This window comes from Mandrillus leucophaeus, unplaced genomic scaffold, assembly GCF_000951045.1.
Source record: "Mandrillus leucophaeus isolate KB7577 unplaced genomic scaffold, Mleu.le_1.0 Scaffold10, whole genome shotgun sequence".
Taxonomy (NCBI): Eukaryota; Metazoa; Chordata; class Mammalia; order Primates; family Cercopithecidae; genus Mandrillus; species Mandrillus leucophaeus.
Genome location: NW_012098098.1, coordinates 5,122,567 through 5,129,034, shown reverse-complemented (window position 1 = coordinate 5,129,034; position 6,468 = coordinate 5,122,567). Strand labels below are relative to the sequence as shown.

Genomic DNA, 6,468 nt, shown 5'->3' with positions numbered 1-6,468 from the left:
GGAGCGTTTCTGGGGGCGGGAGCCCCAAACACATTTGAATGAAGCCGCCTGTCAGGTGCGCCCTCCCCAGGAGAGCAGGGCTTCCTGAAGGAACCAGTGACCAATCCTCTCGCCGCCCCCTCATTGCAGAAAGCCCAGGTCTCGCCATGACCAACCCTCTCCTGCTACCTCGCCCTCCCGCAGAGCTCCTTGCTGGGAGCCTGTCTTCCCGTGAGGTCCCGCTGGACGGAACTCTGGGCAGCTCTTACGACCTGCTGGGAACTGCGGGCAGAAGCACATGGAGGCATGGAGACACACATTAAACCCTAACCCCTGGTGTAGGAAAGGGAGGGAAACAGAAGGAAGGCATTGGCCTGGAAAGCGGGGACCTCGGCTCTGTGGTGCTCTGGCCCCTCCCCCAGCCCAGGGGCAGCTGCCTTCACCAGCTCTGATGTAAAAGGGTCTTGGCCCCTGAGAGGACCGGAATCAACGTGCTTCTGCCTCTGTGCTCAGAGCCGATCTGCCTAACCCAGCTCAGGGTGAGAGAAGAGGGAGGAAAGGGGGAAGTGGGGAGGAAAAAAGGGGAGAGGAGAGAGAATTCCCCTGGCCAGGGGATGGGGGCCACAGCCCTAATCAAGCAACAGCTCCGGCAACTCCGCCTTCAGGCCTGGAGAGGCTTCCAGTGCAGAGGAGGATGGAGGACAGAGCAAAGCAGAGGGAGGAGGAAAAGGTGGTCGTGGGAAGAGCCCGACACAGAAGACGGTGGGCTGCAGGCTGGGACCCTTCCCGGTGACTCCTGCATCCTAGACCATCCTCCTGAGCTCGCTACACTGTGCTTGCCAGCTGTGTTTGTGAGAGCGGCATGCCTGGGACAGGAGGAGGCGACCCTGCCCTGGAGTCAGCCAAAACCACCCGAGGGCGTGGGCTTCACAGGCTGCGGGAATTGTGGAGGGAGGTGAATGGGGGTCCTAGCCCGGGCAGGGTGGGGAGCCAACATCTGGGCAGAGCGGGGGTGCAGGAGTCCTGGAGGGAACAGTGGCTCTGCCTGGGTGTCCTCTGGTCACTCCCCACCTGGGCTGGGTCACCGCCAACTGTCCCAAACACAGGATGCCTCTCTGGCCTCTAAAGAGCCTGGAAGTCCTTGGTCTTCAGCCAAAACGCTGCAGAGATGGTGATGGTGGGGAGGGGTCCTCAGCCTGGGGAGGGGCCACGCCTTGGGAGAGCACGGAGGGGAGACAGTGGATGGAGATGACTCTTCTGGCACTGCCCGCCCACTGAGACCACAGATGACACAGGCTCGGTGCCCATGCTGGGCCCCACACACCCTGCCCCTACCCCTTCCCCTCCCTGAGCAGCCTTGGTGGAACGCTAATTCACTCGCTCTAAGGACGAACATTCTAGGAGCATCTGCTCTGAGGGACAGGGGAGGTGGAGTCACCCTGACGCTCCTTCAGCTGGATTTCTGGGGCCCTGGATTCCCCCTGTCCCGAGGTTCTGTGCTCCCCGAGGCTTGGCCTGAAGGCTCCAGCGTGGGAAAGTGAACTGAGCCTGCAGCACCCAGAGGAGGCGGCCAGGTGCCACCCTGTCTCAGGGAGGAGAAAATGGGATTCCAAAACATTCCTTCACCTGCCTGGGGTGATCCAGGAGAGCCAAGAGGTCGGAGTGGATCCGTGTGCATTGGATGCAAAATGGTAGGAAGCACACAGTGGGAGCATCTCAAACCTATGCACCCGGATGACCTGGGCACCTGGAGGGCGTGGGCACCTGGAGGGCCTGAGTACCTGGAGGATGTGAGCACCTGGAGGGCCTGGGCACCTGGAGGACGTGGGCACCTGGACGGCCTGGGCACTTGGAGGACCCACACACATGGAGAATCCGGGTTCTCCAACCTGTGCAGCTGGAGGGCCTGGACACCTGACCCCTCATCCGCAAGACTGCCCCTCCCTTCCATCCCACCCTCCTTCTGGGCCTGGCCTCAATTCCTCACAGGGCAACCTGAATGCAGGACACCTGGCCTCATCTCCAGTGGAAACGCAAATGCTCACCCCGAAGGTGCTGTTGTGCTTGTCCAACCTTCTCCCTCCAGCCAGAAACGCCTACATTCCTGTCCCTTGTGCACGTGCAGCCACAGCAAACAAACAGGCCCTGCACTGACCTGTTCCCTGCTTGGGGTTCGGTTCCTACAAGACCCAGCCCTTTGCCTTATAGCCATGGGGTGAGTACTTTCTGCGAGTGGGAACTCAACTGCACCACGAAAGCGAGCCTTGTAAAACACACTGGCACCCTGGGTGGACAGATCCCTCACAAAACTAGTCTCAACCAGCTTCGTTCCAGATTAATTCCTCTCCGGGTCAAAGAGGGTGAGGAAAGGTTCCAGAATTTGCCTCTCTCTCATTGACCTCTGCAAAGGCTGGCTGGGGAATGGGTGTGTGGCCCTAGCCTCACCTCCAGCCAAGGGAGGGTTCTTACCCATGAAATGACACCCCAAAGTCAAGGCCTTGGTGTCTGGCTGTGACCTACCTCTGGTCACCGCCCCTCCAAGCTCTCTGAGTGTCGCGTCGTCTGGGCTGCCCCGAGCGCACCCCCTCCTCAGTAGGAGGCCCCAGCTAATCCCGCTGCCGTTCCCATGAACGCAAAGAGAATCCCCTTAATCCCCTTGACAACTCCTGACAGCTGGGAGAGAGGCGTGGGCAGGTCTGGGTGAGGACACGGTGGGCTTGGACCCAGGCTCCCGAGAGGTTGCACGCTCTGGGACTCTTCATCTCCAGAGAGGTTTCGCCACATTCTGCACAACTCACCGCACCGATTTCACTCCTTAATGACCGCGATTCAAACACTGCCAGGACAACACTTCATCTTCAGGCGGCCAGGGGCCGGAAGGAGCCTGGATCCTCCGCTGTCCCCCTCCCTCTCCTTCAGCGCCAGTGACCCTTTCCCCAGCGTCTGCTGCCCTCTTGGGACGGCGTGCCCAGGTCTCAGAATGCACCACGCAGAAACGAGGCCCCACTCCTGACATCTGTTGACGCTGCTCCTGTTTTATTTCTAAGCTTGGCTCCGTCCCTTGAGTTGAGCCGAGAGTTTCACAGAGAAGAAATTGTCAAATAAAAAACAAATCCGGATTTAGTAAGGACAGCTTTATTCCAAAAGGATTAGTTCAGGGCTTGCGGAGGGGTGAGGGGGCGTCTCACAGTAGGGGTACATTCCTCTCCAACTTACAGGCCTGCAAGGCCTCCAGAGTCAGGAAAAGGGGTTTTCTTTGATGGAGAGAGGGAACAGGGCTGGAAAGAATCGGTGGGGGAGTGGCGTGAGGGGGCCTGAGGGGCAGCAGATACAGCAGGTCCCCCTGGCCAGCCCAGTCTCAGGGGCTAAGGTGGGAGTTACAGGCTGACCCAGGGGGAACTAGGCTGAGGGGTCTCCCAGTTCAGGGTTTGGAGGAGGCAGAGAAGCTGAACAAGCTCTTTTTGTTGTTTTTCTAAACAAGCATTTTGTTCTGCTGGATCTATGGTTACAAAAGAGCTCAGGGAATCGCGGATGAGGCCATCATCTGGCCTTCCTGGGCGGACCCAGCGTCCCACAGGACTGAGTCTCATCTCAGTCCTGTGGGAAGGGGGATCTTTGCAGTGAGCTGTTTCCGGAACACACGGGAGAGCTTTCCGGGACTCGTGGAGTTCCACGCTGTGGAGATGAAGATGGGTTCCTAGGTGAGCTGCACGAGGCACCTCCTCCTTCTAGGGCCCCTGGTGGTCTCTCCCTCTCTCCCCACTGCAGGACACCCCTCCTCGGGACTTTGGATGTGGAGATGCTGTGTGTGGCCTTACTCTCCTTTTTTCATTGTCAAGCACCTGCAGGTTACAGGCCCTTCCTGCCCTGTCCTGAAACCACCTTAGCAAAGTTATGACAGGAAGAGAAATCTGACATGGCTGCCTCCATCCCGCTCCTCACCTCACAGGCTGGCTGGCTTCGTTCATTCCTGGGTGTGCGCCAAGCTAGCTTTGGGAGAAACTTAGTCTTTGAAAATCCCCTAACCTCCATGCCTTCCGGGAGGTTGATCTGAGTCATAATTCCATCTCCCTTGTGGCATGGCCAGCCTTGTGACAATTTATTATTATTTTTTTCTGTCGCCCAGGCTGGAGCACAGTGGCAAGATCTCGGCTCACCGCAGCCTCTGCCTCCTGGGTTCAGTGATTCTCCTGCCTAAGCCTCCCGAGTAGCTGGGATTACAGGCACCCATCCCCACGCCCGGCTAATTTTTGTATTTTTAGTAGAGATGGGGTTTCGCCATGTTGGCCAGGCTGGTTTCGAACTCCTGACCTCAGGTGATCCCTCGTGACAATTAAACTCTTTCTTTACTGCAGTGCACAGTCTCAGTGAATTGATTTTGTCTGTGGAGTGCGTGGGAAGAACCCATTGGGCAGTCACAGTCCGGGACTCGGACACTCACCCCACCGTCCCACGCGCACACTCTCCCCCAGTGTCCTGAGTTGTCAGGGTCTCCACTGCACACCCACACCCCATGGAAGGCAGTGGATGGGCATGGAGGCTGCTTGGCCTCCTCTTTGGGGCGGCTTAAAAGTGCCAGCGAGTTGGCCGGGCGCGGTGGCTCACGTCTGTAATACTAGCAGTTTGGGAGGCTGAGGCGGGCAGATCACTTGAGGTCAGGAGTTTGAGACCAGCCTGGCCGACATGGTGAAACCCCGTCTCTACTGAAAATACAAAAGTTAGCCAGGCCTAGTGGTGGGCGCCTGTAATCCCAGCTACTCAGATTACAGGAGGAGAATCGTTTGAACCTGGGAGGCGGAAGTTGCAGCGAGCTGAGATCACGCCATTGCACTCCAGCCCGGGCAAAAGAGCGAGATTCTGTCTCAATTTAAAAAACAAAACACATGCTGTCAAGACAACAGGGCCTGATTAGAGAACTCTGGGCCCTTCCCCAGGAAGAATGCGCTGCCGACCTGCAGATTCACCTGGGATGGAAAAGGTCAGTGGATTGTGGTGGGGGCAGGGCACTGTGAACATCCTAGTACCCAGAACGGAACCTAAAACTCAAGGCCCTAAATCACCAAGCCAACACGTAAAGCCAAGCTGGGAACCTGCCTCCCATTCTATTTCTAAATAAGATCGCCACAGAGATCAAAAAGCCACATTCCTCCCCACCCAGTTTGTCCAGAAGGAAACGCTTTGTGAAGCTCATCCCTCCGCTCCCCGCTCTCCTGAGACGGAAATGCACCTGCTTTTGTTTCACTGTTTCACTCGGCCAGACCAAGGCGTCAGGGACTATCCCTGTCAATTGCGCATTCAGTGAAAGGCTAATCAAAAACTCAAAAGAATGCGACCCTTTGTCTCTTATCTACCTGTGGCCTGGAAGGCCCTTCCCTGCTTCGAGTTGCCCGGCGTTTCTGGACCCAACCAACGTGTATCTTTTATATACTGATTGATGTCTCCTATCTTCCGAAAACGTGTAAGACCAGCCTGTGCCCTGATCGCCTTGGGCACATGTCATCAGGACGTCCTGAGGCTGTGGCACCTCGGCAAAACTTTTTTTTTTTTTTTCCCCCCACACAGTCTCACTCTGTCACCTAGGCTGGAATGCAGTGGGTTGATCTCAGCTCACTGTAACCTCTATCTCCTGGGTTCAAGCAATTCTCCCATCCCAGCCTCCGGAGTAACTGGGATTACAGGCATACTCCACCACACCTGGCTAATTTTGTATTTTTAGTAGAGACGGGGTTTCACCATGTTGGTCAGGCTGGTCTCGAACTTCTGACCTCAGGTGATCCATCCGCCTCGTCCTCCCAAAGTGCTGCAATTACAGGCGCGTAATCACCTGTACACACCCAACCAGAAATTAAGTTTCTTTTTCTTTTTTTTTTTCTTTTGAGACAGTCTCACTCTGTCAGCCAGGATGGAGTGCAGTGGCACGATCTCGGCTCACTGCAACCCCCCCCTCTCAGCTCAATCAATTCTCCTGCCTCAGTCTCCCGAGTAGCTAGGATTACAGGTGCCCGCCACCATGCCCAGCTAATTTTTGTATATTTAGTACAGATGAGGTTTCACCATGTTGGCCAGGCTAGTCTCTAACTCCTAACCTCAGGTAATCCGCCCACCTCGGCCTCCCAAAGTGCTGGGATTATAGGCGTGAGCTACCACGCCCGGCCCAGAAATGAACTTTCTAAGTGAATTGAGACTTTGGGTTTACAAAACCATTTCACTGTGCACTTCAGATGCGTGAATTGTGTACTAGGTGAATTATATCCCCACAGAGATGTTACCCCCTCAAAAAAAGTAAAGGTTCGTAACCACCCAAGGGGTTCTTCCTGCCAGCTGCATACAGACAGGCCACGGCATTTAGTAGAGAGTTTAATAGACACAAGGCCGGCTATACCGCATGGGAGATGGAGTTCATACTCAGATCATCTCATCCAAAGCTCATAGATTAGGGGTTTTTCTGTTTTGTTTCATTGTTTTTTTTTTTTTTTTTTTGGATGGAGT

At 55.8% G+C, this 6,468-nt stretch overlaps 1 protein-coding gene across 1 annotated transcript in view; it reads left to right on the top strand.

Moving 5' to 3' along the window:
* SLC7A5 (solute carrier family 7 (amino acid transporter light chain, L system), member 5) overlaps window positions 1-3,680 on the top strand; it is a 58,041-nt gene extending 54,361 nt beyond the window's left edge. Inside the window, exon 11 of the mRNA XM_011971778.1 lies at window positions 3,648-3,680. The gene's annotated coding sequence lies outside the window, so the exon portion shown is untranslated. The remainder of the gene's footprint in view (window positions 1-3,647) is intronic.
* Window positions 3,681-6,468: the final 2,788 nt, after the last annotated feature.